The 16,907-nt window shown below is 46.5% G+C and overlaps 1 long non-coding RNA gene across 1 annotated transcript in view; it reads left to right on the top strand.

The window, feature by feature from the left end:
- The window catches only part of LOC146062710 (uncharacterized), a 55,810-nt gene extending 47,297 nt beyond the window's left edge, over window positions 1–8,513 (top strand). Inside the window, exon 3 of the long non-coding RNA XR_014471481.1 lies at window positions 8,407–8,513. This is a non-coding gene — a long non-coding RNA (uncharacterized LOC146062710). The remainder of the gene's footprint in view (window positions 1–8,406) is intronic.
- The last annotated feature ends 8,394 nt before the right edge of the window (window positions 8,514–16,907 follow it).

Raw genomic sequence — 16,907 nt, 5'->3', positions numbered from 1 at the left:
CCCGCCTCCTTGAACAGCCTGCGCGCACAGCCAGTGACTGAGGTGTAGGCTGCTTGCACAATCCGACAACTGCTCTGTAGCTAGGGTGCCGACGGCTCGGCGCAGCAGGGAGGGAACGAGCGGGGGAGTGCTGCAGATCGAGAGGGGGGGGGGGGGGAGCCGGGCAGCTCTCTGCCCGGATGTCAATTCGGAGTGCCTGGTTGGTGGCGGCTGGCTGGTCCATGATAGGTGCCTCACGGGGCTAGTGATAAATCTGGCACTGAATGTGATACCCATAGCAATTAAATACTTAGTTTTCATTTTCTAATCTGCACTAGAACAAATTTGAAGAAAAAAAATTATTTTAAGACTAAACTTTTCCCATGTTAATTTGATAGGAAACTTATATCACTGCTTCTACCATGGCATAATGCGTAAGGGGCTTTGCTGTGGTGGTGTGCTGGGCATTCCCATGGAGAATTTCCGGGTGACATAGGCACAGGGGGCGAGCAGCTGACATCACCGGATTTGTCAAAATATCTAATGCCCCCAATCCATCAATATCACCCTTCAACCCAAATACCTCCCAATATGACCCTCTCCAGGAGGAACACCATGCTCTGCTCATGCACTTCCCCTCCCCCCACTCTTTGGTAACGATATTGACATCTTCCGGACATGCAGTCAGTCCACCTTGGCAACGAGAAATTTTAGTCCCCCTTGGCAATGAGAAATTCCAGTCCCCCTTGGCATCGAGCAAGAAGCCCCATTTGTAAAGATGCTAGAGGAGGCAGCGACGGCCTCCTCTAGCATCCTTACAAACGGTCTGCTGTAAGGAGGCGACCATTTTGTAATAGACATTTGACTCAATTAGCCAGGCGCCGGGACGCAGATTAGTAGATATGCGTTCCTGACTCCCGGCCGAATACAGGCGCGGCGGGGGAGGCAGGGTAAGAACGGGAAGGCAGCGTTAAATTTAGGGGGGAGGGGGGGATTATCCAGCGGGGAGGCGCAAAAATTGGCGCTACGCCCCTGTGCCTGGACATCACATTATCAATGGCTATACCACACACAGCCTGGCAGCCATTGATAATGATGATGATTACCATGTGATCAAGCACCTTGAGTCCTGTTGGAGTAAGTGCGCTATATAAATTAAACTTACTTACTTACTTACTATGTATGGCTGTGGGTGGTAAAAATGTAGTACCACCCACAGCAATACATGGTAATCCTCATCAATGGCTGCCAGGCTGTTTACTGTACTAGCATTATATAGCATCAATTTCTGGGGGTACATTGTGTATTGCAATAACATGATTTTCTTCCTTTCAAATCAAGGGGTAATGTTGGCTTATCAAAATATATTTTGGGGTAAAAGGTAAAAAAACTTCCCTGACCCCTGTTCTAGAAGATGCTAAATAAATAAGGAGTAGAATCTGATTGGTTGCTATGGGCAACATTACATCTTCAATAGAACTCCCATCTTAGTTAACTGAGATACATCATTAGGTCTACACAAGTTAGGTTGACCTCTAAAGGTCGGCAGCCACTAGGTCGACACCTCTTTTGGTCATGGTGCATTAGGTCGATATGAGTTTTTCAGTTTTTTTTTTTCAAAAACAGGTGGTTTTTCATTCTTAACTATTGAAGTGGGCATAGAGTGGGAATCTAATAGTGTGCTCGAAGCATGGCAAGCGAACGTGGTACATTGGGAATGGTCTCCATGTCGACTTACTATGACAATGACAACAAAAAACTGTCAACCTTATGCAGGTTGACCTTTACCATGTTGACCAGTGCTTGTGTTAACCTTTTGTCAACCTGAAATAGGTGTCAACCTAGTGCCTGTCACCTTTAGTGGTCGACCTAATGTATGTCAACCTAGCTTGTGTAGACCTAATGACCCATGCCCATTACATTTGCCCCTTCGACTTCGTAGGACTGCATATCTATTATTTACATGGGTAATTAAGAGCCCCATACCCTTGTGCTAGAAAATGGTTATGGGTCAATTTTGAAAATTAGATGAGCTGGGACCAATGCTGTGTGGGTGTGGCCTGTACCATGTAGGTGTGACCAGTGTTGTGTGGGTGTGGCCTGTACCATGCAGGTGTGACTTGTGATGTGTGGGTGTGGCCTGTGCTATGTAGGTGTGACCAGTGCTATGTGGGTGTGGCCTGTACCATGTTGGTGTGACCAGTGCTGTGTAGGTGTGGTCTGTACCATGTAGGTGTGACCAGTGCTGTGTGGGTGTGGCCTGTACCATGTAGGCGTGATCAGTGCCTTTAGAACCTACTGTATACATAAGAAGTAGAACATGTTTTTATTTTATTTGACAAAGTTGCATTGCTCCGGATGTTTGCTCTCAATAGTTGGTGGTAGCAAGTCTCATGGGTATGCGTTTCCCATGTGATTCAATGGTGGAACGCATTTGCTGATGTACAGCAAGAGAAATCTGAAAGTATCTGGTGTATGTACAGTACAGTATTTCACGACTATTTAGTTTTATATGTATACACGGGACACAATGAAAGTATAAAGAAAAGAGGAGAAATTCACATAAAGGCCCTTATTCTAGTTCACTCTTTCTGACAAAATCCTTCTTAGGTGGACAAAACCATGTGCACTGCAGGTGGGGCAGATGTTACTTGTGCAGAGAGAATTAGATTTGGGTGGGGTTTTACTTCAAAATGACCTCTATATTGCAGTGCAAAAATAAAGCAGCCAGTATTTACCCTGCTTAGAAAAAAAATAACTCACCCAAATCTAATTCTCTCTGCACATTTTAAATCTGCCCCCCCCCCCCCCCCCTGCAGTGCACATGGGAGGTTATTCTGGTTGGTGCGTAAATTTCCGAATTCTTTCGGAGCGGACCGCACGCCACGCTGTGCGGACATCGTACGAAGAAACGCCCACAGGTCCTCCGCATTTGGACGGACTCACACTTTAAGAACAGGGCGTGTTTACAGACGACATCCAAACCTTGCGTGTGCGGTGGACACACACATATTCTGCACGGTCTTACAGCGTCTGCACGGTCTTACAGCGTCAGAACGGACGAGAACCTGCCCGTACACACCGATGTTATTGGTGAATGTAAAAGTGACATGGATATTTATATTAGTGATAGCAAGTTCTGTCCATTGCTTGCAGTGTAAATGTGTGTAAAAAATGCAGCCGTGCTTTGAGCATATATGTGTGTGTTTTGTAATGGTCCATTTAAGCTGCAATGGTTCCAATTGAAGCAATGACAAGAGTGTAATTAATGAGTAGAGGAGTGGATTGTATTGTGTTCAGCTGACATTGGTTCAGGTACGGCCGTACTAATTGGGCGTTCCGAATGCCTAGCGCATGACCGAGTGGTGTCCGCAAAGCAATACTTGCTTATGGAGACCGCATATTTTCTGCCTTTTGGTTCGTTTGCAGTCGGTGTTCTGTCCGAATGCACGCCTACCAGAATTAGTGCACTCCCTCGTGTACGCCCATGTTTACGCCCAGTTTAGCCCACTTTGAAACTACGCCCCTGTGTAGTTCCGAATGACGCCCATATTACGCCCATATTTCACGAGTGAATGCGGTGCACTTTTCTGTATGGTATTAGTGAGAACGAGTACGGAGACCTTGCGTGGCACATGCGCATAGCGTTGCCCACGCATGCGCAGACGGCTAAAAAACGCCATCCGAAAGAATTCGGAAATGTACGTATCGACCAGAATAAGGCCCATGGTTTTGTCCATCTAAGAAGGATTTTGTCGGAAAGAGTGAACTAGAATAAGGCCCAAAGAAACCACTACTTGTTTTGAAAGAAATATTCTAGACTGAGTTCGGTACGATTTAAAGTCACTACACACTAAATATACAGTACCTTGATATGTGTTAACCTCCCCCCATCTTGGTGAATGAGGTACGCCTGTCACGAGATAAAGCTAATGCACTTTGGTGATCTTAAGTATTTAATGAAAATTTTAATGAATTTTTTTTTTACACATTAAATTTTTATTAAGAGAAATGTCGTCCAAACAGACAGTTTTTTAAGGGGGGGGGGGGAGTGAGGGGTACAGAAAAAAGAGAAAGGAGGGGCAGGGGGGAGGGAGATAAATGATACAGTATTGCCAACATAGTTTTAAAAGTTTACACATGAAAATACACTCTCAAAGATATGGGCAAATGTCACATCAAAAAACAACCCATGCCAGTATTTGAACCAATAAAGATGCTGTCCAACACAGGAGCAATAAGGTATATTACATGATTACATGAACCACTACCGCTTGGTCCTGGAGATGGATCTAAGAGACAAGGATAGACAAGTCCAGGGCATCGCTAACCAGATTGGAACGGCCCACCTCATCACAGTAAGAGGACCAGCCAAACCACTTCATATGTATTGAGTTTGGGGCACTGGAATAACTAGCCCCTGTGGTTTCGAACATGTAGTGTTTATGTACCTTCTTGAGGATGGAGTCTATATTTGGGGTTGCGTCCGACTTCCATAGCTTAGCTATGACAGCTTTTGTCGCAATCAACACATGTACAACAATGTATTTGTCAGCTGTAGACAGTGAATTAGGGAAAATGTGGAGCAATGCTAGGGCCGGATCTAATGAAATAGGACGTTTTAATATGGAGCTTAACCTCAGAAACAACTCCCCCCAGAGAGGCCGTAGCTCAGGGCATTCCCAGAATATGTGTAAAATATTTCCCACGTGTCCAAACTTCCTCCAACATAAATTTGAAACAGTCGGCGAGATCTTATGGAGCCTATCTGGGGTGAAATAAGCCCTGTGAATAAGTTTAAAAAACATCTCAGAATGGTGTAAACAAAGAGAAATCTTAAAGCAAGACTCAAATATAACATCCCATTCCTCCTCTGAGAGTGACTTGTTCAGATCCCTTTCCCAACTCAACTGGGGAGCGGTTTTAGCGCTATCCTGGAGGGAGAGAAGGTAAGAATACCACCTAGAAATTCCTCCTCTATGGGAGGGAGCACTTACTAAACATTTGAGGCTAGGTGGGAAATAGGGAGGTTTGACTGGGGTGTGTAAGTGTGATTGGAGCCAACTTCTGAGTTGTAAGTAAATGAAGAAGTCTCTCTTTGAAAAGGTGAAGCTCCAGTATTCTGCAGGTCGGAGAAGGATCGCAATTGTCCGTCTGTGTATAAATCTCCCAATGAGGATACGCTCAGATTGATCCACTTGCCCAGTTGGGGGATAGGAATTAGTGCCTTAAGGGCCTTGAGTGATAAAGGGGCGGCTGGGAAGGTAGCCTTTCCTGTAGAGTCAACTAGTTTGTGCCAGACCTCTAGTGAAGATTGGATAGATTTGCACCTACAGATGGAGCCAGGCTCCCTCTTGCTGGCGAATCGACAGACTGTCTCCGCTGGCGATCCGCCAGCAGCCCGGCGTCCATCTGACTGAGATGCATGTGCGTCTCACGCGCGTCTCAGTTTCCGGGCGACGGGAACCCTGTCCGTCTCCGCTTCAGGGAGACGGACAGGGTTAGGGGAGGCGGTGGGGGGGGGGGGTGCGGGGAGGCGGTGGGGACCCCGGGTGACCGCCGGCAAGCCAGCGGGGACCCGGGGAAAGCGCCGTCGGAAGTGGACGCGCGCGCATCTCGTGTGCACGCATCCTCTTTCGCAGAGCATATGGCGGCTGGCGGGGGATGGCGGCTGGCGATTCTGCCGCCATCCCCTGCGAAGAAAACCCCGGCTCCATCTGTAGATGCATATCCACGTGAAATGGAAGGAGGGAGCCATAGAAGGTCAGCTAAAGGGACAGGATGTGAGTAGGAACTCTCCAAGGTCACCCAGGGCTTTTGGGCCACAGATGCAGTCCAGTCTCTAATCTGATTTAGAACACAAGCAGCTAAATAGAGATCTAAATCTGGAAAGGCCACTCCCCCAGACCTCTTAGGCCTGACCAGCGTCTTCTTAGCTATCTTAGGCCTAGCTCCCCTCCAGATATATTTAGCTAGGAGCTGATTGAATTTTTGAAGGGTAGACCTGGGGGGAGCCTTGGGACAGCTCTAAAGAGATACATTAATTTTGGTAATAACACCATTTTGGCCGCAGCGATTCTCCCAAGCCAAGAGACGTCATGTAACATCCAGTCCCCGATTAAATTCGAAAACGCCTTCAACAAGGGATTATAGTTACAGTCAATAACATGCTTTCCAGAAGCTAGATGTAAATATTTTAAGGAGCTAGACTGCCATGAATAATTATATGTTTTTCTCAGCTCAGCGACCGCATCAGGAGGAAGGCCCAGTGGGAGAGCCTCCGTCTTGTTAGTATTAAGTCTATAGAAAGAGACCTCTGAATACTCTTGTAAAACCTTATGCAAAGCAGGCAGAGAATGGATGGGGTCCAGAATGCATAATAGGACATCGTCGGCAAACAGGCTGATTTTATGAGAGAGATCACCAATTGAAGGGCCTAGGATTAAATCATCACATCTTATACACTCTGCCAAGGGCTCAATGGCCAATGCAAAAATTAAGGGGGAAAGGGGGCACCCTTGACGATTGCCATTGGTAATTTGGAAGCTCACAGAAGAACAGCCATTAGAGAAAACCCTGGCGGAGGGACAAGTGTAGAGGGCCAGAATAGAATCTAATATCCAGCCTTGAAAGCCGAATCTCTCTAAGGCCATTTTCATAAAGCCCCAATGGAGTCTATCGAAGGCCTTCTCTGCATCTAAGGAGAGGACTAGGAGAGGGTCTTTCTTTGCTAAGCAGTGTTCCATGACGTCAATCACCCTGCGTGTGTTATCAGGGGCCTGTCTGTTTAACACAAAACCTACATGATCATTTTTAATGAGGGATGGGAGTAATGGGCCTATTCGATTAGCGACCATTTTAGCATACAGTTTTAAGTCAGTATTAAGTAGCACTATGGGTCTGTAATTTTGGACAGAAGAAGGGGACTTGCCAGGTTTGGGGATTGTAACGATGCGAGATTCAAGCATCTCAGGGGGGAGACACTTAGTGTCAGAGGCCTCATTAAAGAGCTTTACAAGCATCGGGGTCAGCTGATTTTTAAATGTCTTAGAAAAGTTTGATGGGAAACCATCAGGACCCGGGGCTTTGTCAGAAGGAAGAGAATCAATGGCACACTGGACCTCCTCAGGAGTACAGGGAGCATTGAGAGATAGGCAAGTCTCCCCAGAGAGCGACGGGAGGGAGATCTTATCAAAGAAGTCCCTCATCCCCCCGACACTGGGCTGAGGCGTAGAGGGATCATCCTTCAAATGATAAAGCTTAGAGTAATATAATGAAAAAACATTAGCGATCTCCTCCGGATCGCCGACCTTCGAGCCATGCTCCGAGTGGATCATGTGGATCCTCTCCCTAGCTCTCTTGCCTCTCAACTTTCTGGCCAACATTCTTCCTGCCCGGTCACTGAGGAGATAAAACGTCTGATTCAATCTAGCGATGTTACGATGTACAATAGAGAGATAATGTCTATTAACTTTGTCTCTAGTATCGTTTAATTGTTTAAAAAGCGATCTATCGGAAGGGTCAGCCTTATGGGAAGCCTCCAAGGAGGCAAGAGATACTTCTGCTCTTTCTAAGGAACATTTCCGGTCCCTTTTGAGTTTGGAGGCTATCTGAATCGCTGATCCACGCACTACTGCTTTAAGAGCACACCAATAGTTGGAGGTGGAAGTGTCCTCAGGTGGGTTCTCTAGAATATAGTGTTCTAGGGATTTCTGTATTGCCTGTCGAGACTCAAGATGAGTGAGGCTTTGGATACCCAGCCTCCACGGACCAGGGCTTATCTTCCTATTAGCGATGTCCCATTTCAAGAAGAGCGGAGCGTGGTCTGACCACGTCCGAGGGAGGATCTTAACTAAATGAAAGGAGTTAATGGACCATCTGACTGAAATGGCAAGGTCAATTCTCGTTTATGTACCATGAGAATAGGAATAGAAGGTGTAATCCCGCATTGTTGGGTTTTTAACCCGTCACAAATCGTAAAGGTCAAATTCTGCAAAAAGCTGGCGAATACCTCTAGTGGGGGGGTATGAGGATGGTGGCGGGATGTAGCATGTGGTCTCGAGCTGTCTATTGAAGGGTCTGGGACTAAATTGAAATCTCCTAATTAAATTAAAGCCCCTTTAGCTAGTTGCTGGGTCTTAGAGAGAAGCCTCCTGCAAAAAGCAACCTGCTTAGAGTTAGGGGCATAGCTAGAAACTATAGTCACCTCCTTACTGTCCAGATGACCTGTCAAGATTAAGTACCTACCCTCAGGGTCTGAATATTGTGTGGAAAGGGAAAATGGACAGTGCTGTGAAATCAGGATTGCAACCCCAGCTTTCTTATTTGGGCCGTTGGCAGTGTAGCAGTGTGGGAAGTATTTATCATGAAACCTTGGGGGGGCAGACGCTAAAACACTTCTTTTTTACACGCACTTAATATCCACAGAGATCACATCTTCACCAGCAACAACAGAGATCTTCACCTGTAGCAACACAGACTTCCACCCAGAGAAGAGAGAATAGAGAAGAGCCTGAAAAAGAAAACGCTACGGGCTTGTACAAATCCATATTTACCGTGAGTCTGGGCACGCCCATTTTTTTCCAGCACTAAGCATATCTTACATCTTGGAGCTGGAGGACAAGGAATAAGATATACTGCAATAACACTATAACCTGGAGGAAATATTATACTACTGCACCCCAAAATTGGAATTTGGAATTGGAACCCCCATTTTTTTGAATTGTCAGTAGATCAGGGTTGCCTACTTCTCTAGTCTCCTCTCCATGAGAAGCCAGCAGAGAAGACTTTCAGCAGCACTTTGGGGGGTGGGGCTTGAGCATTATGTCATCAAGCCCCCACCCTCAAGACATAATCCGTTTCACAGATCTCCATGGAGGGGGAGGAGCTAAAATTACTTGATTATGGCATTTTAGCCCCGTCCCCTCCTCTGAGACCCATGGATTGTGGTATTTAAATGCCATGGTCGAGGGGAGGGAGCCGTGATCGGGGTGGAGCAGGGTTCCCCCAGAATCCAGGAGTGTTGTCCACCATTCCGGGAGGCCAGGAGAGGGACCCGATTTTCGGGAACCTCCCGGCCATTCCGGTATGCTAGGCAACCCTGATGTATATCAGATGATGGGCTTAACAGACGATCATGTGACTAGGCGTACCATGGCAGAGAAACATACCCACCAGTGGCATAGATATCAGAGGAGTTTGGCTGCACTTTGATATTTGTTACAATAGCAACACCCAGGCAGTGGTGGTCAGCACATCTGTGTATTATTATTCTTTAGGACATGAAAGTGGCCTTACTAGGTTATAAGATATAAAATAAAACACACATACACAGGAGGATTCGGTTTCTGATAAAACTAGTAACAGACAGTTTTAATAATTATTATGGATAGGCCTTTGTTAGGCTGAAAAAAATCATTTGTTGTTTTGCTATAGATGATGCCGGATAAGCCTTGATAAAAATCAATCATTATACCAAAACATCTGATTTGGTCATAGAATGTGACACTATTATGGAATATATATCCTGTTTTAAGTTTAACTGCCTGAAGAATTCATGGATGCCCTGTTAAACAACATACAGTATACAGGTATAGCTCCAGGGGCGGATTGGCCCACCGGGAAACCGGGCCGTTTCCCGCTGAGCCGGCACCTTTTATGTCAGAATGGGCCGCCTAACCTACCTAACTGGGCTGCCGCGGCGTCTCCGTGCTGGGCTGTGGCACTGTGCCCTAAATGAAGATGGCTGCATGTGCTTCCCTCCGGCTCCCTCCTCCCTGCTGCTGCGGCTGCAATGAGCTGCAGCCAGGGGGAGCACCTCTCAGACTGATGACGTCAGCCTGAGAGGGGAGAGAGACGAGGAGCAGCAGGCAGCAGCGCTGTGGCCGGGCTTCAGCTTCCAGAATTATGTGAGTCACACTGTGGGCTCTGGGGACACTGGTTGGCAACCTTGTTAGGGAATGGAGTCGGGGGTAAGGGGAGAGAGAGAGACTCACTCCTGTCACTGTGTGAGGGACATGGGGAATAAATCTCCCTGCATGTGCCAGTTTTACAGTGTAGGCTGTGCTGAAGGGGATTCTGTGTATGTGACATTCCTGCACATGAGGGGGAAGGGGGTCTGTGACTGACTGCTGTCTGCATAAGGGCAGACAGACTCACTGTGACAACCCAGATCCCCCTCCAACTCAGCTCCCCCATATCACACCTCGCAACTTTTGTAGTTGGGAGGTTGGGACGTTCGCGCGGCGAAGCCGCGTGCGCTCCCGAAAAGGGGGCGCGGCCTCGAGAAAAGGGGGCGTGGCCTCACGGGGTGACGTGAACTCCGGCCCGCCCCCGTTTTCGCCGCTCGTCGGCGCTGAATAGATGCTGTGCGCATGCGCACAGCGTCTATTCTCGGCAAGCTGGGGGGGCTCCCAACTGTCCCCCCCACCGCGGGACAATGGCGGCCCCTGGCGGGACGCGGGAACGTTCCCGAATATCGGGACGTTCCCGCGGAAATCGTGACAGTTGGGAGGTATGCCCATAGGCAGACATGTGACATTCAGATCCCCCCCCCCCCCATGTCTGTCTATAGGGGCTGTGCTGGAGGGGTATGTGACATGTCTGCCTAGGGGGGGAGGATGTGCTGGAGGGCCTAGGGCATGTGAATATGTGACAAGTCTGCCTATTTGTGGGAGGGACTGGGGGCTGTGCTGGAGGGGGATCTGATTACGTGACATGTCTGCCTATGGGGGTGGGGGATGTACTCAGGCCTGGCAACAGGGAGGGTGAAAGGGTACAGCTGACCCGGGCCCCAGCGTTCTCAGGGGCCCCAAAGCATGGCTGCAGCGATGATGCACTCAGCCACCTACACAGCACCCTACTCAGCCGACCGCCCACTCAACCCTCCTGCCGCGCAAGTTCCTTCACCCACCACCCAACCACACTGTGGGCGTTACATGTATAGGTGTCATTACTACTGCGGGCATTATGTGTATAAGTATTGTTACTACTGTGGGCATTATGGGCATTATGGGCCTTATTCTAGTTCACTCTTTCTTACAAAATCCTTCTTAGATGGACAAAACCATGTGCACTGCAGGTGGGGCAGATGTAACTTGTGCGGTACCTGTGTATTTTGGCGGCGCCCATCGCATCGCATACCATAACGCATGCGATGGTATGCGATGCAACGCAATTTCGTTGGATAGTGTGCGATGGCATACAATTTTCAAATTGTATGCCATTGTACATGGCATACAATGCCATACGATGCGATGCGATGCAATGCGCTTAAACATTGTATAAGCACCCTAATGGGTGCTTACAATGTTAAATGCACCCCCACGCCACCCCCCCACTATAAACGTGAACCCGAAACGTGGCGAGCGGCGGCGGTACGCGTCCTACGACCTTTTCATACCCCCACTATCCACGTTGGCGTGTAGTTGAGAATAGAATAGTGTGGCGAGCGGACGCGGATACCTGTGAAGCCCGCGAAGGGACGCGTTTACCTGTGAAGGTACCCGGTTCATGTTTATAGTGGGGGGGTGGCGTGGGGGTGCATTTAACATTGTAAGCACCCAATAGGGTGCTCAAAAGCACCCTTTAGGGTGCTTATACGATTTTTCATCGCATAGGGGGTCAAACTCGCGTCGCATCGCATGCCATCCGGTACATGGCATGCGATGCGACGCGTTCATCGTGCGATGCTGAAATCGGGCGCCGCCAAAATACACAAGTACCACTTGTGCAGAGAGAATTAGATTTGGGTGGGGTTTTACTTCAAAGTGAGATCTATATTGCAGTGTAAAAATAAAGCAGTCAGTATTTACCCTGCACAGAAACAAAATAACTCACCCAAATCTAATTATCATTGCACATTTTACATCTACCCCCCTGCAGTGCACATGGTTTTGTCCATCTAAGAAGGATTTTGTCAGAATAACCCCCTATGTGTATAAGTGTTGTTACTACTGTGGGCATTACGTGTACAAGCGTTGTTACTACTGCTGCCGTTATGTGTATAAGTGTTGTTACTACTGTGGGCATTACATGTATAGGTGTCATTACTACTGCGGGCATTATGTGTATAAGTATTGTTACTACTGTGGGCATTATGTGTATAAGTGTTGTTACTACTGCAGGCATGACGTTTACAAGCGTTGTTACTACTGCTGCCGTTATGTGTATAAGTATCGTTACTACTGCGGGCATTACGTGTACAAGCGTTGTTACTACTGCTGCCGTTACGTGTATAAGTATCGTTACTACAGCGGGCATTATGTGTATAAGCGTTGTCACTACTGCTGGCGTTATGTGTATAAGTATCGTTACTACTGTGGGCATTACATGTATAAGCCACGTAATATAAGCGTTGGTTGCATTACCATGCAACCAACGCCACTCTGCGTCTCCCCTCCCTGCATCCTCCACCACTCTGCAACTCCCCTCCCTGCATCCTCTGTCACACTGCGTTCCCCCTTCTACACTGCATCCTGTGCCCCCCCCATTAGGGCTGCTTCAAGATATTTCCCGGGCTGGTTTTAATTCCCTATCCGCCCCTGATGGGGGCCTTAAAGTTAATGATGAGGGTACCATTATAGAGAGTGTGACTCGCTGCACCTTGCATATTCTATATCTTTACATATCAGAATCAGAACCACTTTATTGGCCATGTATACTCTTGTATACTAGGTTTTTTTTTGTGGATACAGTGCAGCTTCTAGCATGGTACAAGAGGGATAACAGGACATACATACATTGCATCAGTTGCGCATACAAATGACAAGTCAAATGTTATGATTTGTAACCACAGGAGAGTCCGCAGCTAATAGCCAAACACCTTCTTTTGTGGCCTCCACACGGGGAGAGTAACGTTCTGAGCGATGCTAGATTGCTAAAAATGCTCAGATTGCTCAGCGCATATCGGTGCACAGGGATGTGCCACTGAGCAATCTGTCAGGGCCAGTGTTCTCCGTGTTCCTGTCCCTGGTGATAGCAACGCGCAGGGCCACACATCGCTATTGCTATACCCCTACACATGGAGCGATTTAGGGGCATTTTCTAAGCAATCTATTGACATTGCTTAGAAAATGCCCTGGGATCTCTTTGTGTGTAGGCCGTATTACAAGATATGTACAGTGTTATAATTACCACTCAGGTTGACACTGCTGTAGTGTTGTGTAAGGTTTGATGTAATATATAATAAGCTGTGTATTACAGATTGAATATCACTTATCCAAATATCCGTTATCCAAATTATTCCGAAAACCAAAGTCTCCAAAATGTACTTATTTTTTGTTGCTAAAAACCTACTGGGGACATCTATAACTGGCACTACTGGGGACATGATATGTAACTAGCACTACTGGGGACATGATATGTAACTGGCACTACTGGGGACATCTATAACTGGCACTACTGGGGACATGATATGTAACTGGCACTACTGGGGACATGATATGTAACTGGCACTACTGGGGACATCTATAACTGGCACTACTGGGGACATGATATGTAACTGGCACTACTGGGGACATGATATGTAACTAGCACTACTGGGGACATGATATGTAACTGGCACTAATGGGGACATGATATGTAACTGGCACTACAGGGGACATGATATGTAACTGACACTACTGGGGACATGATATGTAACTGGCACTACCGGGGACATGATATGTAACTGGCACTACTGGGGACATCTATAACTGGCACTACTGGGGACATGATATGTAACTAGCACTACTGGGGACATGATATGTATCTGGCACTAATGGGGACATGATATTTAACTGGCACTACTGGGGACATGATATGTAACTGACACTACTGGGGACATGATATGTAACTGGCACTACTGGGGACATGATATGTAACTGGCACTACTGGGGACATGATATGTAACTGGCACTAATGGGGACATGATATGTAACTGGCACTACTGGGGACATGATATGTAACTGGCACTACCGGGGACATGATATGTAACTGGCACTACTGGGGACATCTATAACTGGCACTACTGGGCACATGATATGTAACTGGCACTAATGGGGACATGATATGTAACTGGCACTACTGGGGACATGATATGTAACTGACACTACTGGGGACATGATATGTAACTGGCACTACCGGGGACATGATATGTAACTGGCACTAAATACTGTATGTGCAAGAAAATGATTTGCTTGGTCTTCAAATTTAGGGCCTTATTCTAGTTCACTCTTTATGACAAAATCCTTCTTAGATGGACAAAACCATGTGAACTGCAGGTGGGGCAGATGTAACAGGTGCAGGGAGAATTAGATTTGGGTGAGTTATTTAGTTTCTGTGCAGAGTAAATACTGGCTGCTTTATTTTTACACTGCAATATAGATCTCACTTTGAAGTAAAACCCCACCTAAATCTAATTCTCTCTGCACAAGTAACATCTACCCCACCTGCAGTGCACATGGTTTTGTCCATCTAAGAAGGAATTTGTCAGAAAGAGTGAACTAGAATAAGGCCCTTAGTGTCTAATGCCGGCCACACATCAGACCAACTTTTCTCCAACCATCCAACTAGTTGGTTGGATGGAATAAAAACCTGGTACTGGATAGGAGCAAATGTAATTTGTAATGAAGTCCTTTGTTTCTGTAGTTGGACCTATTTGATTTAAACGATTTCACTGAATGATATTGTCCATTCTCATGAGTTTGTAAGATAATTGCTTATTGTCATTTGCCCCCATACAGTACCGGATTTTCAATCCAACCAACTAGTTGGATGGTTGGAGGAAAGTTGGTCTGATGTGTGGCCAGCATAAGATTGCACACAAACTTTGTTTGATGTTTTAAGCCTTGTTTCATGCACAAATAAAATATTTGTTTGTATTTCATGTTTGATGTGTTTATACAAAATAAATGCAAGATAACGCAAGATACCTTATTCAAATATAAAAAAATGTCCAAAATATTGAATAATCCGTTATCCAAAATCCTTCTGGTCCTGAGCATTTCGGATAAGGAATACTGAACCAGTATCGGCTGATGCATAAATGCCTCTACTATGCTGTCACTATTAAGCCAAATCAAAAAAATTCTGCTTAGTGAATGCATTGGGAAGAAAATTTTGTAACCATGAACCAAAAAAGCTTTTCTGCCAGAGTTTGTTATTATAGGTATATACTGTAAGTATAGATCGGCATTATAATACACCCACCCAGCATTTTGATCACTGTGAAGTTGCCCCTACAGAGAGACATCTCAGCGTAGGCACAACTTTCCAATTAAGCAATTGGTAGTTTCCAATCAACTTATTTAAGATGGAATGTACGACCTACCAACCAGCTCCTATCTGGTATTTTTTAAACACAGCCTGTAACATGGCAGTTAGGAGCTGATGGGCTGGTGGTTTATTGCTCTACATTTTATCACTTTTCAAGCATAGTACATCTGGCCCTTAGTCTGTAATTATTCATCGTCCAAAGCTCAACCTTCTACAGCATTGGGATTAGGGTGGCCTCTCCTGGGATCGAGATCGGCAAAATCCTGGGATTTGGCCCAAAAATGTCTGGGATTTCAATCTGCGCGTGTGCAATATAATGCAGTGTAGTGTCTGAGCAACACTGTTTCCAACTGGTGTGTGGCCTGCGTCCCGCTCCCAACCACCTGCCCATGTAAGTAAATTGGCGGGGCTGGCAGTGTGAGGGGGGGGCAGGGCATGCTTTTTTAGAGATGCCAATCCCAGGAATCCTGGGATCTGGAGAATCCCGGGATAGAATATTTTTCAATCCCGGAATTGAAAATATGCCCAGGGATTGGCATCACTAATTCCAGTGCATTCCTCGATGCCAATAAAACGCTTTTTTCAGCAATAAAAGACGCCTGGCATTAGTAGAGTTGAATAGGATCTGCCGGCTCACTCGCTCCACACATTACAGTATCTACACAGTACAGTACATCGCGTATTGAGGCTAAATGTACGAGTTACATTTTGAAAATCATTTTCAGTTATTGTACAAAAAAAAACTTCAATGGTCAAAAAAAAGTTTGCAAAGATGCTCAATAAGTCAGCTTTTTAACTTATCAACTAAAACCAAGTTTTGGTAAAAACAAGTTTTGCTTTCTGTAACTTGCACCTGATTGGCAACACAATCGATCGATGGCACTGCCTAACAGAAGTCTATGGGTTTCTCTTTGCAATGTTTCCCTTGGAAGGATCCAATAGGATCTCTCCCAGTGTCCCCTGTTGCTCAGGCATGTACTGGCCTACAGTTGCACATGCTCAAAAGCACTTCTGGGCAGGGCCAGATTAAGGGGGGACTCAGGGGGTGGTTGGCATGTATTTTTTTTTTTACTTTTTTTTAGCTAAAGATTTTGTGCATAGGAGTGGGGTAGTGCTGCAGCTTCACCTACTGTTTCTGCCAATGTGACAATGATTAATGGTGCTGAGCAGCGGGAGCCAAGGCACACTGATTGCACAAATGTGAGTCCCATGAGACTTTGCCCAAAAGGTCAGAGGCTAAGAGGCTTGTGCTGAGCACTGCTTGGTGGAGCTCATCATATGTTTCTCAGGCCCATGGAGGACAGTAGCAGCAGCAGTGGCGGTCTCATCGTAGGAGGGTTTATTCAGAGGCAGCGCTGAGACTGTCAGGGCACCTACAGAGTAAGGTACAGAAGGAGAGCTGTCCTTTGCTTAAACCTTCATGCATACAGAGTTACTAAATGCTGTGATCAGTGACAGGATGCATTACCAGTTCCATCGTAACATAAAAGCACACAGTTTGGTAACCACTGCTGTAATGCAACACAAATGGGCAGTAATACAGTACACATCTCCAGCTACAGTGGGCATCATCCTGTTGCAAATATACTCATGACCTAGCCATTGCCAATTTCCCAGACACTATATTTCCCCCATCCAACAGGGGATCTTGTGAGCTAGGCTGCCCCCACACA

The sequence above is a fragment of the Crinia signifera genome, chromosome 3 (assembly GCF_055691185.1).
Source record: "Crinia signifera chromosome 3, ASM5569118v1, whole genome shotgun sequence".
Taxonomy (NCBI): domain Eukaryota; kingdom Metazoa; phylum Chordata; class Amphibia; order Anura; family Myobatrachidae; genus Crinia; species Crinia signifera.
Note: the sequence above shows the minus strand (reverse complement) of the source record. Positions and strands in the feature narration are given on the sequence as shown.